Source organism: Trachurus japonicus, chromosome 23 (assembly GCF_045865225.1).
Source record: "Trachurus japonicus isolate A0001 chromosome 23, Traja_1.0".
Lineage (NCBI taxonomy): Eukaryota > Metazoa > Chordata > Actinopteri > Carangiformes > Carangidae > Trachurus > Trachurus japonicus.
In genome coordinates, this window is record NC_140929.1 from 11,206,611 (window position 1) to 11,225,853 (window position 19,243).

A 19,243-nucleotide genomic window follows, 5' to 3' on the forward strand; every position below is an offset into this window, starting at 1 on the left:
AACCGGAGGATTTGGTAACAATAAAAATGTTTCTCACGGTGAGTCCAATGTGACCAGATCAGAGACTCCAGTGTTTCATGCCTCAGCGCGTAATTACATTCGATCCCAGCAGCCGTGCTGCAGTTTCGGTCTTTTTGAAGACGGGGGAAAACTTGTGAGTTAGAGCTGGAGTTCATAGACAGTCTGTTTCGCTCATTATGTCAAAACCTCCAAGTGAAAGATTGCACCAAAATGAGCAAATAGTTCACACAGAATAATGTATTAATTGTTGACTCATCCTTGCATGGCAAAACAGGCAACCATCTAAAAATATAGTATAATATGAAATAAAATGTAATGATTCATGTTCATGCAAATAGTTAACAAACACAACTTTTTCTTATTTGAAGTATTTATGTTATAATCCATTGCCACTGTGTCAAATCCATGTGTCTGGGGGAGGGGGAGTGTTTTCGACTGGCTGTGCTGAGGTGGCTGCGCAGGGAGCAGTTAAGCTCAGGGACATTAAGCTGTCCCTTACTACTGAAATGAAATGACCTGTAGGGGGTAAGCAGCAGTGTGTGTTCATCTGTGTGGGTACATGCAGAGGCTGCCTAGGTATGCTCATTTACATCATAAGAGCTGCTGTCGTTTTCCATCATTTTATGCAAATGAAGATTTCAATTTTTTTTTATTTTTTTTTTTAAATTGGCCCATACCAATTTATTCCCATCACTGATGTCCCATCCATGTCTACCCCACAATTCAACTGCCCTTTTTTTCTTTTTGAGGAGGAATCGGTGGCAAGCGTTGCTCACTTCCGCCGGCGGGTGACTCTGTTTATGATGATTCATCAATCACTGTCAGCAGTTAAACAACCAATCAGAGGGACCTTGCCACTGTCACGTTCAGTCCGATTGATGGTTGAATTTTTCATCTTCCTGTTTAATCAGACTGCAGATGTCAAATGTCTCCCATACCAACATATATCATCTTTTCAGGGCCAAATACAAGTTTTACCACTCAGGGAATTGAAAATCTCAGATATGTTCATTAGCAACATCTAACGGATGTTTTCATGTGATAACTGATCACACTGCACACAAACTGCAAATAATGCTCCTGCATGTACAGTAACTTTATATATAACTTACTATATCCTTAATATAGATAGATTCTAGATTCAAACTGCAATGATTGTAGTAATTTGATACAATTTTTCTTAATTTGAGAGGTGAATGAACGATAATTTGATTACTCATCAGGCAGTCAAAAGAAAATGAATGAGCAATATTTAAATGATTTATTAACTACTGGGGAGTTGCAGATTTTCTTTGTTATGTACAACAATAAATGTAATATCTTGAGGTTTGGGGCTGCAGGACGAAACAAAATGAAGACAATGTTGTCGACTTCTTGCCTTATATTAAATTAGTGTTCAATCAAGTAGTGCTTAGCAGAATAATGAGTTCCAGCTCTACGTATGAATAAACACGCAGACTTCCTGTTTGATGGTGAAGAATACAGGGTGGATCCCACAACCTACTTTCAGTTTATTTGTGCCATCATTTTGAGAGAGTAGTTAAGCACGACCACAAAATTACCACACGGATTAAATGCTAATTGAAATAGAAAGTGTGTGTGAAACAAGCTGCAGGCTTCTCGATGACACAGACTGTGCATATATTAATCCGGGACATAGCGCCACTTCACAGAGTGACTAATGAATTTTGAAATGACTAATCGGCTCAATGAGAGACGTCTGCGGCAAGGCATGGCTAAAATGTTGATGCCCCAGTAGCAGAAAATTCAAACTGACGAATTCAAAGTGACGAATTACATCAATAGATGGTGTATTGTATGTTTATGTATCTATGTATATTGCAGCGTTGTTTAACAGGTTTGTCGAAGAGAGGTAATGAAGTGTTCCACCAGAGGTATCCATCGTGGCTTGGTAATGTGTCATTCCAAACTTGGGGAATGGATTTACAGAAATCATTTCCCTGACGTGACGCTGAATGTACAATCTGAAGGTGTCAAATGGAAGTGAGATTTCATGGCTCTGCATTATCAGCGCTGCAGCAGAAATTGAAGTTTTTTTTTTTTTTGTATTGTATTGCAGTGCATTTATATTGTTTGTTGACCTTTCCCTGACTTTCAGAGCATCCCATGTGCACAGGAACCAAATATGGTCATTAAGCTGTCATGCATTAAAACATGAGTGTTGGTTTGCATGTGGATGGCAGGAACATGTCACTAAGTAAGATTTTGGGACAACAGAATTGTCTCTGCTCGTATCTGAGTCAACTTTGGAGTGAAGTCATATTGGATAATATTCATGTGCCCTCCCACAAGCTACATCTCTGAGACTGTTGTGTTGACCGCATCAAAACTTTCCTCTTTGTTTTGGTGAGATGGCAGGGTCGGTTTGAAGAGCAGAAAACATGGAGCTCATGCTGTCACACCTACAATCATAGACTGTGTTTTTCTCAAGGTGGTTTCTGGTTTTGATTGCAATCATATGGAGAAAAAAACAGGGTCAGTCACTTCTCTGGCTTTGTTTGATATTATTAATATGTTGGTTGCCAACTCTACCAACAACCCTGTGTTTTTCTCAAGACTGCAACCCATGAATTAGAATCAACAGTAGCAGCACCTTATAACACAATGCTGACAGTTGTGGTGCCGGCGTGAAGATGAACTAATCAGCGGCGTATTGTTAAACATGGTACAAGTGTGCCACCGTGTATTGACTCGTTGATGAAACTTGTAGCACAATGAGGCCTTAGTTACGTGCAAAGCCTGGCATGAGGTCCCCCCTGTTAGACTCAACATGAAGGTTGGGAGTCTTTCAGTTTAGATAAGTGTCAGCTACATAACTGAGATGTCACAGTCCTCCTCCACAGCTTCCCCTGCTGAACATCACAAGCTCTCCATGAATGACTGTGCTATTGTTACAGTTTGCTTTTTATCTGCTGAGCTGTAAATGCATCTGCTTGTTCTTCCCCCATCTCTCGCTCATTTTCCCTGATCGTCACTCACTCTGTACCAACACCTATTTCTGACCGACTCATGATTCATGTGCTCGTGTGTGGTATTATTATGCTGCTCGGTGCCGCGATCGATTTTCCAGGCAGATTTTGTACCTTCACACCTACGGGCCGAAAGCTTTGCTATGTAATCACACAAAGTATGTTGGAAATCCTTTTTTCCTCTCACACCTAAAGGTTCATCAGCTCTTGGACCACTCACCAATGACATTGCCTCCGCGTTTGTGCTCCTGCGGAAATCAATCGGCAGCCACTTAGAAATGAGGGGGCTTTAATTAAATAAATGGAGCACATCATTGCCGGAGTTGGAGAAAGGGAGATGAGAGCGGAGGGCAGTGTAAGCTGCTGTTTTGGGATCCCACCCTCATGACTGAGTCACCCTCTGAAACACCCCGACCTGAGACACACACACACACTCTCTCTCACAGTCCATCAGGTGTGTGACTAAGCATGCCATTGTCAGTGTGACTGAGGACGAGCCTCACCAGTTCACTAGTTCCCCTATCCTCCCTCCTCCGCACACACACACACACACACACACACACACACTACAGTACAGAGCCATCCCTGTGTCCCATCTGTCAGCCTCTACTCAGCAGACAGCAGTGTCGCCTGTCAAAAGTGCTAGTCATTGATTGCTACTGTAAGGTGGGGTGGGCCCTGCGGTATTGAATTTCGAATGACTGCAGTAAAGCATGGGGCTGGTGTAGGCAGTGGCAGCTGTTTGGGCACAGTGCTCCCTTTGTAGGGGCCAGCTGACTCAAAGATCTCATCATGGACAGTTAATACTTAGCTGTTGGATCACTGGCTGATTCATCCCATCCAGTTCAAGTTATCCACAGTACAGTGGCTAAATTGAATGCTGCCTTTAAAGGGCTATACTCTAGCGATTTCACTACTGCACCTCCAACGAAGTGACTAAAAAAAGACCGGCCAAATTGAAGCAGCGGAGGCCACTTTTTTTTTCTCTCCATTTTATTCCCTAGCTCCAAAATACACAAGCCTACAATTTTCAACAGCATCCTACACAAACACATCCGTCTCCCTGATGCTCATTTCTTTCTTCAAACTCCTCCAGTTTGTAACTCAGGCTTTCTGTTAAGTATCAAGCCCAAGCCATGATACGCCTGTATCTTGTAGATATGTGAGAACCCGTTTCCCCTGGGATAAAGGTCAGTTTTAGGAATGAAAGGCTGAAATTCACAAGCTTAAAGGGAAAACGCGGAGTTTTGGAAAGCAAAGTGTTTTCACACTACATTTCCAATGAGCCGCTCCGCGTGCATGGTGAAATTCTTGGGCCGCCATAAGACGGACAAAAGCGAAAACATTTGCCAAGAATGTTTTCATTGATCAAGAATGAAAGTCGGAGGTTCGAAGACAATTAGATACCGACCCATGACCCATGACCTGCTGGGCAGCGTCTGCGAAACCCAAAGTAGGAAATGCTGGGTGAGCCGACCACTAATAATAATAATAAAAAAAATAACGATAAAGACAAAACAATATATTTATCGAACAAGTGTGGGTAACGTAGATTCATCCACATTAATATGAGACTTTTTTATAACCAAATACAAACTCCTCGTTTTCCCTTTAAAGTCAGCAGTGCGAATTTGACTGATTTGGGATCTTCCTGTCAGTCTGTATTCAGGAGGAACGGTATCTAATGACCACATTTCTTGACATCAGAATCCATTGGTGACAAGTCAGATTATTGTGACATCATTAGGGTTATTTACCTGTTGAGCTTCAGGATGCGTTGCGGTAAGTGAACTGCTCTCAATTTAAATAGATGGTTCCTTTAATTCACTTCAATGTTACCCTCTGGAAAAGGCCCTCATGAAGAATTAGATTTAAAATAAAATTAGTACTCAAATTTATTACAGAGCAATATGTTCATTGACATCAGATTATAAAACAATAATTTTCCCGTTGAACTCCCACTTGAATTTTGAAATAGAAATTTGGTCCAATTAGAAGGAGCTAGAGCGCAGACCCCCCCCCCCCCCCCCCTGCCTTTCTCATAAAAGTATCTCTGGTCATCTTGTTTGTTGCACTGCTAATATAGATTTATTTGAGTGCCCCCATGTTTGTTTGCGATGCGGCCGTGTCCGGGTGAGCATCATGTTCCGTTCTTTCTGAGAAAGGCTCGTTGGCCGACGACAACAAGAGGAGGAGGAGGAGGAGGACGAAGAGGAGGAAGAGGAGGAGGAAAAGGAGGCTAAGGCCAAAGCAAGTCTCCATGTCCCACCGCATCCTCAGGTTACTCACCAGCCTCATCCATTATTGCTGGCCCTCATCCATAATGAATGAGCAGGTACAATGCCACATGGCTCCGGAACCGACACTCCCAATGCTCTCCCCTTCAACCGCTAACGCCGCTGCCGCTGCCGTCCTGCCAGATACGTCCACCACGGCGCAGCTTCTTTATCATGTCTCTGGGCTGTGACCTACATAAACGGAGCAGGGACAACATCTCGGGGAGGTAGAGGAAAGACAGGATGGTGTGGGACAGAGAAACGAGGGGAAGGAAGCGGAGGATTGAAATGATGCAGAGCAATGATTCAACAGGAGGGCGATAGTCAGACAGTCAAAAGAAGATAAAGTGCATAATAAGAAAGAGCATGATGATGTAAACAAAGACCTTGCCTTTATTTCATCGTGCTCGGTGTTCCTATCTGTTGATCTTTTCCATTTCACATCAGCCCACCATAGTTTGTACCTTAAGCAAACAATCTATCTATAATGATAGCAATTAGCATCTACTAAAACTGGCGCTGCGCCTGTTTGCAGCACATCCAACAGTAAGTTCCAGATAATAACATTAATGATGACTTGCAGCCCCTCACCAGAGTCTCCTCTCCGCTCTTTCTTCCCTTTTATAGCAAGGAGTGCTCTGGGGAATGTATCTAGTCACTGCTCCCCTGCATTTGACAGTCAAGAGGCACTTGTTTGACATTGGGAAGTAAACTGGAAAGAACCCGTGTTTTGTTCCAGCCTGGAGCACATCAACAGTCTTGGCTAATGTTTGCCAACTAGGCCTTGAAAACAGCTCAACGTGTTGTTATTAAAGTAGAGCTTGTGGTCCTTGAATAATTCTTTACAGAATATTTCATATGTGAAAAATAAAAATTAATTCTAGTCACAATACCAAATATTTCTCTTGCTAGTGAAGCTTTTTTTTTGCTTTTGTTTGGGCAAACTATTCAATTTTGGTTTTTACGTCGTCCCATATCTTCTGATTCACAGGCTTACTGGCGTCAGTGCTCTGCATCAATGTGTCAATGAGCAAGATCCAGTAAGTCACTGAGGAAAATCTGTCCAATAGACGCCTGAAAAATGAATGTAAACTATCCCATCCCAGTTCTGACTCCATGTGACGACTCTGCCCAGTCCTCCGTCTGCATTTTAGGGCAAGGGTAGCGGCAGCGTTAGCTCAGAGTTGCCATTGCTTATTTGGACTCTGTTCTCATGGAGAGACTGACTCTTCTGGGTGTTTTTGTAACTGGGCTATGGAAGCTGTAAGTAGGGTAGCCCTTAACTAGGCTATACGCAGACTACTACAACTAGGTTTCCTGACGTCTGGTCACTCTAATGAGGCTAAGGTCCACGTCTCCAAAAATTGAAAATAACCGCAGACTTAACTTAACTTGGGGATACGTAGACACGGGCCAAGGGTTGAGACACTAGACACCACTGAAGGACTCTTATTACGCCATGAGATTTTTTGTCTCCAGAGGTCTTAATGAGGATTTTGACATTAAGCCATTCTCGTAAACCTCTGTTCCTGAAAGCAGCTCGCTGCAGCGTCCCAGACCTGTTACTTATTTATTAGATGTATTTATTAGATCTGGGATATTTTTCAATTTGCTAAAATGTTTCCTAATAGTGTGATGTGGCTGGTTAGTCATTACATAAAGTAACATTTCTTCCTACTTTGAATTAGTGAGATCTATTAAATTTTCTCTATAAACTTTGGTCTATTAAATTTTGTATATTGCCTTGTTCTGCTGTACCTCTCTTTTTACAGATATTTACAGCAAATAATGATAATAAAAAATTGAGATTTTTTTTTTTTAAAGAATGTTGTGATTGTTAATGTATTTTATGGTCTTATAATTATATAAGCATGATGCAGCCAGTTTGCTGTATAAAGTAGCTTGCACTTTGTCATGTTGGTCTTTTACCTAATTAGGATCTGGATCAGGTAAATGACCAGTGACCAGTTTCAAATCCTATATTTGACATATCACAGTTTATTTGCATCATGCAGGCTACGGATCACAATTGTGAAAAGTGTACTTTTTCTAGTATTGCATGCCAATTTTAAATTGTTCCAACAAAAACCTGCTAATAATGTACAGTCAATGAATAAATGTACAGTAAACTATAATCAGGGACTACTAGACTTGTCATACTGGTGTGGTTCTGTGCAGAAAGGGGTTAAAAATGCATTAGAGGAGATTTCAAAATACTGAGATGTATCATTTATCGAGACCGGCCTAAAACTGTTGCAACATTATTTACAGGCCACATTGCCTGGCCCTAATTTCTGCTAGTTGCCTGGCAACCAGTCCCATCCAAGAAATAGTCCTTCAGTTTCTATACAGACAAAACAAGCGAGATGTAAGATGTTTATTGGTGAGTTTTCTAGGTGCTGGTATGGGCTGATTTTGTCACCTCAGGACAGAGGCATTGTGGTACAGAATATCTTCTCATCAAACACTCAACAAGACGGTGAATACGTCCCCGAAATGTTGAAGTGTTCCTGAAAGCCGTGTCAGAAGTGGTTACAAATTTCTGATGACAGATTATAAAGTAGTGCAGGGCAGACATCATGCCAAGAGAAAGTGGTTTCCACAAACTTAAATGACTTCCAGAGGAGCACTATTTATGCCTGTGAGTGGCACAAAGAGTCTCTGCCTGAGGAGGGAGTTTATCAGAAAGAAGAGTTGATGGAAAATCATCCAAAGCCCTTCATTTTGTCACACCTTTTATTAATGTAATTTTTCACCCACTATTTTCTTCCAACACTGAATGTGTGTGAGTGGGCCAGTCATCTGCCACAGCGGTATTACTCAGTTCAGCTCACAGGACACTTTCCCGAGCATAAGAAACAAAGGCCAGTCTGTTTCTATGGTTTCTCACATACTGGAGATCTGAGTGGAATTTTACATGGACGAGACTAATGGATAGGCTGCACCGGCCGACATTTAACAAATACCGAGGAGGGGTACGATGATGGAGGGGGGGCGACTTCACTTCACTTCACTTCACGTGCGAGCCATTCCGCTGTAACATTTTTTAGTTACAGCTTGTGTCACCGTGTGGCTTGTTAGTGAAATGAGGTGCAGTCGTTAGGTACAGTGAGCTTCATAGGTGTTGTCACAGGTGGCATGGAGGGAAAAAAGAGGAAAGCCTTCCACACACACAATACTGCACATACAGTACACATGCATACATACACACACACACACACACAAATGCTTTCCCTGCTGTAGGTCAAAACAGGAAGCCCACCAAAAGAGCTTCGACAAACATGCCCTCCTTTTCTCCGATGCATCACACGACGACGGTCGGGGTGTTTTTCTACGGACAGAGTGTTGGAAAACTCCTGCCTTGCCCTTCACATGACACACTAACAGAGAGGAAAGTTTCCATTAACCCATGGACAGCAGCTGACGGTCGTGACTTCAGGAGAGAGAGCGAAGGCTGAGAGACAAGAGAGGGGGATACATACATCTGAGTAATATTAGAGAAGCTGATTATGTTTGTCAAGTGAATTACGCAAGTCTAAAAGTAATCAAAGGTAAACACGCCTGGGAAGGATGCATCAACCAGATCACCAGACCATATATCAAACAGGTCATCTAAATAAATAATAGAAAGTTTGTAATTAACAAATAACAAATGGAAAATGGAAACGGCCCAAGTGCCTTTTTTTTTTTCTTTCTTTCTTTAAATGACTCCCCAGCATCACTTGTGTTATGACTCAGAGGAATTGAGCCACGGCCCGGCTGAACCTTGTCAATGTGTCCTGTAATTTAATTGCAGGGCACGCTGTGTTCTTTTTAAACTTAAGTAGACCAAACTGACTTCCTCAATCGCAGTGAACCAGGTCACCACCATCAGGACAGCTGATGAGTTTGAATGGGCAGAGATTTTCTTTTAGCTTCCTTTCCTTTCGTGCGGGCCCTTTGAAGAGGCGTAATCCTCGCCCAAACCACAGAGCTCAAGCCCTCGAATTTCACACATATGTTTACATATTAGTCACGCGGCCAATAACGCTCCGAGAGACGCACAAAGTTGGTCGTAACCTTGAACATTTTCAGACGGTTTATTAAAGTCATTTCTCCGCCCTGTTACCCTGGCAGCAGCAGTAGTAGTTGGTAATTTGTCATTTTAACCCACAAAATAAACATAACTCTGAGTAATGTCTTTTTTTTTTTCTTCTCTCTGTCATACTGACTGAACTTATGTCTCTCTGGTCTCTCAATCAGGAATGGAGAATCTAAGTTATAACTGGCTCTCTCCTGGCTTTCTGTCACAGCGAAGTGACTGAGTTTTCCCCAGACAGACCCGGGGTAATTGGAACAGTGGATTGAGGGGTAGGCACACACACACACACACACACACACACAAACCCACACACACACAAGTCATTACATTTACCACTAAGCATCTCCATAAGCCCAAGCAGGCATATCTGACATATCCATCTGCTATGGTAGGATCATGCTGGATCTGTCTCTCTCTCTCTCTCTCTGTCGGTCGTTTTCACTCTCACTCTCTCTCTAAATCGGGGTAAGGGGTGTGCCAGTGGTAATGATGATGGGGACATGACATGTAATCACGGGGTTGGTCACAGCTTGGTAACTAAGCAGGGCTATGATTTTACCCACATTTACATCTCCACTGGAGCAACATGTAATATTGGCCCGCTTTTGTGCAACAAAATGAAAAAGACAGTTGAAATTCTTAAAATCCTTTAATCCTATAAGGATGACTGGTTCTTTATGGATTGTGTCTGTTGTTGCCCGCATATCACAGATCCTCCCTGTTTTTTTTCCTTCTTACTCCTGCCTTTGCCTGTATTGGTTTATTTGATTCTATGTTGAAAAGCTTGAAAGTAATTTTTCGCTCTACTTGACTATTACTATCGATTTAGTTTTTCTATGTAGTGCCGACACAATACCTGAGTTCATCTATAGACACCAAGGCTGTTATTTACTTCACATTTAGAGCCAGCTGATTGCACTATGGCAGGTGAACAAATGTGATTTTGTTAGTCTACAAAACTTTTTTAGTTAAAGGATTCATAGTTCTTACATCATCACTCTTGATTAAGTAAGCCAAAATGAATAGAAATGTTGGCATAATTTAGACATCAATCCATCAATGTCTGAAAATAGAGTGTACATTTTCAGTATTTGCCTTCATAGACATTGGAGAAAACAGTTACACTAATTTTAATGGGACCAATGGAACTAATTTGATATATTTAGTTATTTTTTGCCATTAAGCAACATGAAATATGTTCATGAGTTATCTTCAGATTGAATTTATACAATGTCAGCTCACCTGTGTCTCCCTGTTTTCCACTCTTCATCCCAAGCTAAGCTAGCAGGCTGTAGGCTGTAGTCTCATATCTACCATCCAGAACGCACAGTAGTATTGATCCTCTGATGTCACACTGTTGATGTACTGTAAAACTATATCTGGGTACAGTGTGTGTACTGTACACAGATTTCTATATTTCGGAGTTAAGCATCAGATGTGATACAGTTGGTTTTTTCCAGTCTGTCTGTCACATCACATTCTGCCTCTCTCTGAAACCTTCCACCTCTCCCTCCCTCCCCCTCCGACACACATATGTCCATTTGTTGCTCTCCCTATGGTAGGAAGGTCAAAGCTACTGTGTACTGCAGGGCAAGGTGTGTGTGTGTGTGTGTGTGTACTGTATGTGTATCTTAAAATGCGTGCACACTCATGCTCTGGGGTTCTTTTGCACCGAGAAGCGTACTGTAGGTCCTCGTCTGTAACCCTGCCTCTCTTCCTCCTTGTGCCTTGCTTCCCTCCCTGGGGAAAAGCCCCCATGTGAAAGGGAAGAAATGGGGTGTAAAGGGCAGAGAGTTCCCATTGGATCTACTCCTCCATGCCCCATCTGTGCCCAGTCTATGCCACTCTGCTTTGGACATTGTAAAAAGCTGTGAGTGAGTCGACTTTGAGGAAGCGAGCACCTCTAATGCACCCTTCTCTTGCTCTGTGGGTTAAGCAAAGGAAAAAAAAAATCTGATGTGACTCTGTAATTAAGTTGCCATTAATTGTTTTGCCTGGTCCCCTGGTGGTACTCGTAGACTTTGTGGGTGGGGTGGTTGGGGGGGGCAGATTTATAGGGCTGATGGGCTCCACGCCTAACTGAACAACTAAACACAGGGAAAACGATTCTTAATTACTGCCTGTTGCCACTAATTTACCCAAAGTCACCTCTGCCAGAACGCTAACTAGCCCTCACCGTCTAGCTGCACTTAAGCACACAAGCTTCTTTTCTCTTATAATTTATCCTGTCTATCAATACATCATGTATAAACATACACTTTCTAAACCTGGATACCTTTCCTGTTACTATTTCCAGCAAACTTGTTTTTGAGACCGAAACACACCGGGGTATTTTAGTCCTGTATGTTTTGGTTTACGTTTTCATTCCCCTTTGGATCCTAAAGGACACGTTTTCCACGAGCGTTGCACCGAATCTAAATTTGGAATCTCAGGTGGTTTCTCCGCCTTGGAGGTAATTGAATCAAGACTATTTATATGCCCTACATTTTATGACATCTAAATGTTCACTGGCCTGAATGAAATACACTCTCCAGCTCCACCAATAGCGGAGTCTAATGTAAATACAGAGGATATCGATGGAAAACAGAGCATGGAAAACATGTCCTGGAGGGCAGCGCAGCGGTATTACCCACCCAGCCCCCGCCAACACCCTTCTATGGCTCTTCTGCGTCTTCACACACACCACACACAAGTTTATATGGTGATGGCATACTATAACCATACACAGCCCTCTTCCACTCACGCACCCACATACAGGATTGGGCGGGTCGCCGTCCTGACAGAGTCTGGCCTCAATGGGCACTTGAGGTGAATTATTGTTTGTGAGTGGAAACTTGGCCAGATAATCTCAGTGCTGCTGGCTCAGGGCTGAGTAAGACCACTGTCTCCTTCCCTACACACACACACACACACACACACACACACTCGCTAGATACGCACACCACAACTTTTGTTTTACCATCTCTATTTCCAGTTCACACTTATTTGCTGACTCTTTGCCTTTTACAATAGCACCTTGTCTGTGTGCGCTGTTGCTCCATCTTTCTCTTCCTTTTCTACAACCTCTGTTTTTCCCCTCTCTCTCTCTATTTCTCTCCACTTTACTCCTTTCCCAACAACTCTGGCCTTTATCCTGCAGGCCATTCACCTCTCTGTGGCTGCCCTTGCCAGTGCCTGCAGTAAATTCCAGGGGTAGTTGGAAACACAAACATGCGCGAGCCTACAGCGAGCAGCTCAGTCATGATAGACCCCTCCTTTTACAACCGCCGCACCTACCCACCACCTCTCTCTCTCTCCCAGCTTTCCTCCACAAAAGGGGTCTTTGTGTGTGTGCAACTGCTCCACAAGGTCTCACTTCAGATCTTCGCTTAGATGTTTACCTGCATCGTAGGTGCAATTCGTGCGTCTGTGTCTCTGCTCCCGTTGCCAGTCAGCAGTGTGTGAATGTTAATCATATAATTGAAGAGTCCTCCGGCAGACATAAACCAATGTTTGGACGCTTGCGGATTTCAGGAAAAATGTGATTACAGTAATTGTGGCAGACTAATGACGTGTTAGATGAGTAAGGTTTGTTATTACAATGAGCAGGGCCCATCCCTAATATAAACGTAGTCTGATTGATATAGCTACTGTCCTTCTTGGATAATAGGTCCAAACAGTCTAATGTTAATACATCCTTCTAACACTAAGCCCAACAACAGAACAAATTGTCTAAACTGAGAAATACACACAAAGAAACTGGTTAACATCTGGACTTTTGATTAATTTGCAATCGGAAAATTCTCACACATCATCAAACCCGATCAGCAGTCCTTCTCTAAAGTATGCAACACAATTTTTCCTCTTCCTCTTCAAAAGGAGGAAGCCCCCCTCCCGTCCCCGTCTAAACTCTTTGCCAATGTGCTGAGCCAGTGGAAAATCCAACGTCTGTTCAAGAAACAAAGTGGTGTAGAAAGATTGGTTGACCAGAGGAAGCAATATTCATACAGCGTGTCCTCACTGATAGCGACCTGCTTGTGTAAGTTGACTAATGCGACATCTTCATGAGCGCATTTTCCACTTGCCTTGGCTTGAGGAGGCACATGATCTCCCAGCGCACCATAGGCATTTCCACCACAGTCATATGTTTATTTAAAAAAAAATGTTTAGGAAAGAACTGCTAATCTGTGTGGCTTGTGATTTATCTTTTCCATCCCCTTTGGCTTTTCCATTTTGCATTGTTGCTTCAGCAAGTGTCTTAATCAGCTTGCAGCAGCATGTTATCTAAAAATGTGATAAGATGCCGAGTCCGCAACTAAGTTCCTCTCCGTTAGAACAGCAGACACATTCATGAGGTGCCAGTTGCTAGACACTCTTCGGCTGAACCTGCAATTATTTGTCAAGCTATCTCGTCTCATGGTGTGTAGAGCTCTCCCCCAGTAATTAAAGTTCTATGTTGGGATGAACACACGCACACACACAGCCGCGGCTTTCTTGTTTATTCTCAAATGTGACAACACTTTTGTGTAACTTTTTTTTTGCTTTGTTGAAGTCATGTGCCCTCTTTCACCTTATATGAATAAGTGATTATATTCTAGTGTTTTTTTTTAAATGCAAGTGGTACCCCGAAGACAGCATCCCCCTTTTTGGAGGAGTTTTGGCATGCCTCATTATTAATGCTTACTCAGGCAGCATAAACAACACATTAGCATGCACAAAGTCTAATGACACTTGACATTTACTGTAGTTCACAAGATGCTCCAGAGCATATGGCAAATTTCCTCTGAGAAACTGAGTCAACAGCAAGACTGAGACAACAGCTGTGGGGAAAATGATTGGTCTCCCCAATTTAAAAAACTCTCAGCAAAACTACTGACATGGCTCTCTGGGTGTGTTTGCACAGATGTAATTTCCTTTTCGGTTAAGCAGCAGGATTAATGTAAGTACATTTTTTTTCTTCAGCAGTTAATTTCTCAGATTACCACCATGCCGCACACTCTGTTGCAGATACATGCAGTGTTTTTGTTTTTATTTATTTATAATTCACTGTCTCTATTAACGAGTCAGCTTCCAGATTGATGTGTGTACAGCTAAAAGGCCTCTCGTGTGGGGTTTCACCACGTCACTCTCTTCCGCGTTCAAATAGATTGAGGGCAAGATTGAAGAAGTGATTTTAACAGATCAAACAGGCAGTGATGACACAAGTTTAAATAGCCTATCTATTTATTGTCTGTCACAGTTAGACTTAGAATAAACCATATAGAAATATTAGCCACAGAGAGGAAAGAAAATGTCATGGAAAGTTTTACTATATTGACCTATATTGTTATAAACTGCCTTATAGTGAGTTTGTGTCATTTGTGTGATTGGCAAAAAAAGAAACAACCCTTTCCCATTCCTTAAATTGAATGTAGCCTATGTAAGAGGTACAGTTTGATGTTTTGGTTAGCTTAGCTTATAGCACAAGGACTGAAAATACTAAGAAATAGCTAGTCTGGCTCAGTCTAGCAATAACAAAATCTGTTAGCACATCATATTTTGTTTCTTTAATTTGGACACAAACCAAATTCTAAAGACAACAACTTGCTGCTAAATGGGGTGGTTCTCTGTCTGCCCCGAGCCAAGAAATAGTCTGGCACAGAACAGCGTGAACCATGGGCAAACTGTGGCTGTTTCCAGCCTTTGTGCTGAGATAAGATAACTGGGTGCTAGCTGTACCAATACACTGTACAGACATATCTTCATATCTAACTCTCAATTAGAACATTTTTTAAATGGCACAAATACAAGTAATTGACATCTGTGCCCTTGTGTGGTAGTCTATTTCTGAGGCCTTTTAGACCGTTAGATTATTGTGTGTTGGCTTCTGCAAGTGAGAGATAAAGTGGGAGCAAGGAGACACAGACTGATGGATATAGTCAAAGATAGGCAGACAGGGAGAGACTGAGACAGAAACTTGGGCCATCAGTGTCATGTTAGACGGACGTGTGCTCAGGGTAGGCCAAACACAAAGCACTGCAGGAAGTCGTCAAAACCACTGTCAGTGAAGAGTCACAAAAATAGTTCTTGACTCTACCTCACTCAGCAGCACAGGGCTCGAGGGTCGGCAGAGCAGATCTTGTTTGCCCTGTGCTAGCTGGGCTGAGATCAGTGGTATTGGTGGATGATGTACACGAGAAAACATGGAGATAGAAGCGCTGCAGTGGAACAGTTTGAAGTCTGAGAGCAGGAGATTGACAGCTGAGGATATCTGATGTGTTTAGGGCTGCACATTTGACACCCAGAGATAAGTGAATGCGTCATCTCACTGGTGGCTGCTTTTGGCCAAAACTCTCCACATGTTTACTTCTCAAATCTAGAAAGTCTTTTTTCAGTCACAACGAAAGCCGTTCTTATTATAGACTCAAGTTTTAATTTTCCAATGCATGGTATTGTGTGCACTAATGTACCATACTGTATAGCCTACTAACCAGATGAGTCACAGAATTTGTGGTTAAAAGAGGAAGACTGGATGTTTGAGAGTAGGCCTATGAACAGATCCAAAAAGCAGTGATCAATATAATTATCAGTTGTATGAATATTGATATCATATGTTGATCATTCCTGTGTCTGCTTTTGACCGACCCAACTGGGTCAAATTACACAAACGTGAGACCAAAACAAGTGCACAAGTTACATAAATCAAGTTTTTTTTCCACTCCTCTGCTTAATCTCTTCCTCTTTTCTACCCTCCCTTGACACTGATCTGACTCAGAAGTTCTGAAACAACATTTTCCAACTTTTAAATTGCACACAGCCGTAAACATGTTGAACTTTTCCCTTGTTTACAAGTTGTGCAGGGGTAAATGTTTCTGTGCACTTAGGGCTCTTGTGTTAATGATAAATCCCATTATGTCAAGGCAGCAAGTATATTACACTGGGGTTTGACCTCAGTCGGGATTATTTTCCGTTTATCATCTACCACCACTGGTCTTGTTTTTTAACCAGGGGCCCACCGCAGGCAGATAAGGTCACTGATGATGACAGTTAGTTGGTGCAAAGTCAAAATGTCTGTGCATGAACATCAGCTATAAGTCAGTTACTTTTACAGTAATATGTGACCATGCTGCACCATAAACATGAATAGCTATTCTCTGTTTATTGTTAATGTGCAGCTCAGTTTCTGTCCTAGTTTAAATAGTTTGTGGTTAGCCTATTTCACCGACAGTTGGCCCCAGTAACAGAGAAGCTGATTGTTGAATGTGTGACTGACTGCTTCTCAATAGGACCCAATACAAGAAGCGCAAAGAATACAGGCATTGAATCCAGAGAAGAAGTAGAGAAAGAGAAAAAAAAGCGCTACGTCATGGAAAGAATGACGTCAGGTATTATTAGGCGCCGAGGGAAGAGCCTTGTGAAGCCTAGGTGGAGTTCAGACAGCCACACGGCAGAAACGATGCGGCAGTGAGGTTTCGGCGGGTACTTTTTTGCAGGCTGCATCATATGATGGGAAGTGAGGAGAGAGAGCGAAAGAGAGAGAGAGAGAGAGAGAGACGGGGGGTGGAGAGGGGGCTGAATAATCCTGTTATTATAAAGCGACACGGGAGCAAAGAGGGAGTACGAGGGGATCATGACGTAACCGTTTCCATAGGCGACTGATATGCCGGCTAAGCCAATGGGAATCCACACTAGCGGTCCATACCTATCCTCCTTTTAACGTGCATCACATGTCCGCGGCGGTGTAGTGACAGGACGCAGCCGGGCGAGGCGAGATGATTCACCGCCGCGGACTTCCGCCTTCGCCGACGTCGAATGCACGTCAGACAAACCGAAACACTTTTTTTTTTTTATTATTTTTATTATCTCCAGCTAACTCTATCCCAATGTCGTTTTCACTTGCATTTTAATGCTTACAACCTCAGAGAGTTGAAATTGTCCTGATACTTACATTTCATACAATTGATTAAAATGTACAGGTGCTCCTGGTTTGTTTGCACCTGTTTCACAATGACGCGACTCCTTTTATGAATCATCCATGTGGTCATTTCTGTTATTCAGATGAGTTAGCAATTGACCATGCTGACCGTTATTTCAGTAGTGTCACATTAGCAGTACGCATGTGTCATATGTTTTTTTTTTTTCCGGGAAGTGGACGTGGGCTGTCGTGGGGACGGGAACCATCTTGACAGTCGACGCTGCGAAGACTTTGTCTGTGGTTGTGACAGCGCAGTGGGCGGGATCTCACCTCAGATCAGGGGAGAGAGTCCAGTCTTTGGTGAGACTGAGGGGGAGTTAAAGAGAGAAAGGGAGCTGGGGTACTCTTCAGAGAACGGAGTAAGTATTTTTTATTTGTGCTATATTTTTTCCTCTGCTGGCGCGACTAAATGCACCAAGACCCGGCTTGCCTCCGGGTGTTTTGGCCGCTGCACGGAGCAACCCTGGTCGGTTCAGTCTTCTTTTTGTGTGTCTGTGTGTGCAGTGATCAACGAGGGCCAACCACTGGTGGTGGGTAGCTGCTGCCTTGGGTAGTTAGCTTTATACCAAGCTAACATCGTTAGCTCACGTTAAGTCTTGAATAGATACTGACACTGGGCGTCTCGTTTTTCCAACCCCAGGTAGCTTTTCAGCCCAGGATGCTGCTGCTGCCGCCTCCTCGTTTCTGTTTAGTTTACTCAGACCCCGGTGTTGCCACGGGCTAAGTTTTTCCACTTGTCAAATCTATTGAAAGTAGCTTTTGTTTTAAAGAAAAGAAGAAATAAAAAAAATCCAATCTTTACAATCAACATAAGCTAACGCATGGGGGGCTAAGTTGGCTGGCTAACATTGCACCATGTTAGCCCGGATCGATGTGGTTTTTAAACACGTTTCCAGTGTCTCGTGGGTCGCAGTTTGACGGGGCGAGACGTGGAAAAGCGGGTTAGCGACTGCGTGCGAAATATGGCTAGACACAAATGTTGGACGTCCATAATGCTCCCGAGAAAGTTGCCTGGATATCATCCTCCTATCACACAGAGCTCAGAGGAACATTTGGTGCATTTTTACGACCTGTCATTTAACCCATTTAACATTAAGAGGGCAGCAGTGCACCCCCCCTTTTTTATTTTTATTATAGGCGCTTAGTGGGGTAGTACCCACTCAGCCGGCCTGGAGCAGAGACTCTCCGGGTCCTGGACTTCACGCACTGCGGCTCTTTCCCATGGGCAGCTCGGGGAGTCGTCTTTTTAAAGTGAATACTATAAATATGCGTTTTTTAATACCGAGTATCGGTTACGTCTTTCACGCCCCACGTGTCCCCACGCTGTCAAAGTGGGACGCCCAGCCGGGGTAGTATCATTATCATTTTGCCGGTGTTGTGTCGAGGTGTCCCCTCGTGCTACAGTATATCCTTCACTCTATTTTGATCTAACCTCGGTCTAACCAACCCACGGAAAACACCTCACTAACGGGAAACACCATTTTGCACCCTTGTCTATCTCACAACCTCCAGTCACATATCTAGCCTAAATGTCATGGGAGGAACCTTACACTTTTTTTTAATCTGTTGCAATCCCCATCGCTATTTTAAAAACAAAATATAGCCTATAACGCTCATTTCCTGACTAGTAAGGCGACTGCAGTTCACTTCAGTCGAAACCTTGAGCCGCATGTCGCTTTAAATGACCATTACCACTTACAGCATGACGGTAATGTCTCGTAATATCTCCTGTTTCCTAAACTTTCCAGCCCATGCGAGTTGATTACATGTATCAGCGTTACACTTTTGACCTTGATAGGAAATGCAATATAGTTTCGCACTCGCTAACATTATACCGGCAAGTTTCTAGGTTAATGTGCGAGTGTGTGTGTGCAGCCTCTGAGCACCTTTCTGGTGTCTAGTTGAAGGGATCAGTCCTTATCCACTGAAACAGCACCGGGCT

General features: G+C 43.0%; 1 protein-coding gene across 4 annotated transcripts in view; it reads left to right on the forward strand.

Annotated features, from left to right (window-relative positions):
• Positions 1-17,603: 17,603 nt before the first annotated feature.
• Positions 17,604-19,243, forward strand: part of atp2b1a (ATPase plasma membrane Ca2+ transporting 1a) — a 34,287-nt gene continuing 32,647 nt past the window's right edge. For all 4 annotated transcript variants that reach the window (XM_085769492.1, XM_085769494.1, XM_085769493.1 and 1 more), the window contains exon 1: positions 17,604-17,660. The gene's annotated coding sequence lies outside the window, so the exon portion shown is untranslated. The remainder of the gene's footprint in view (positions 17,661-19,243) is intronic.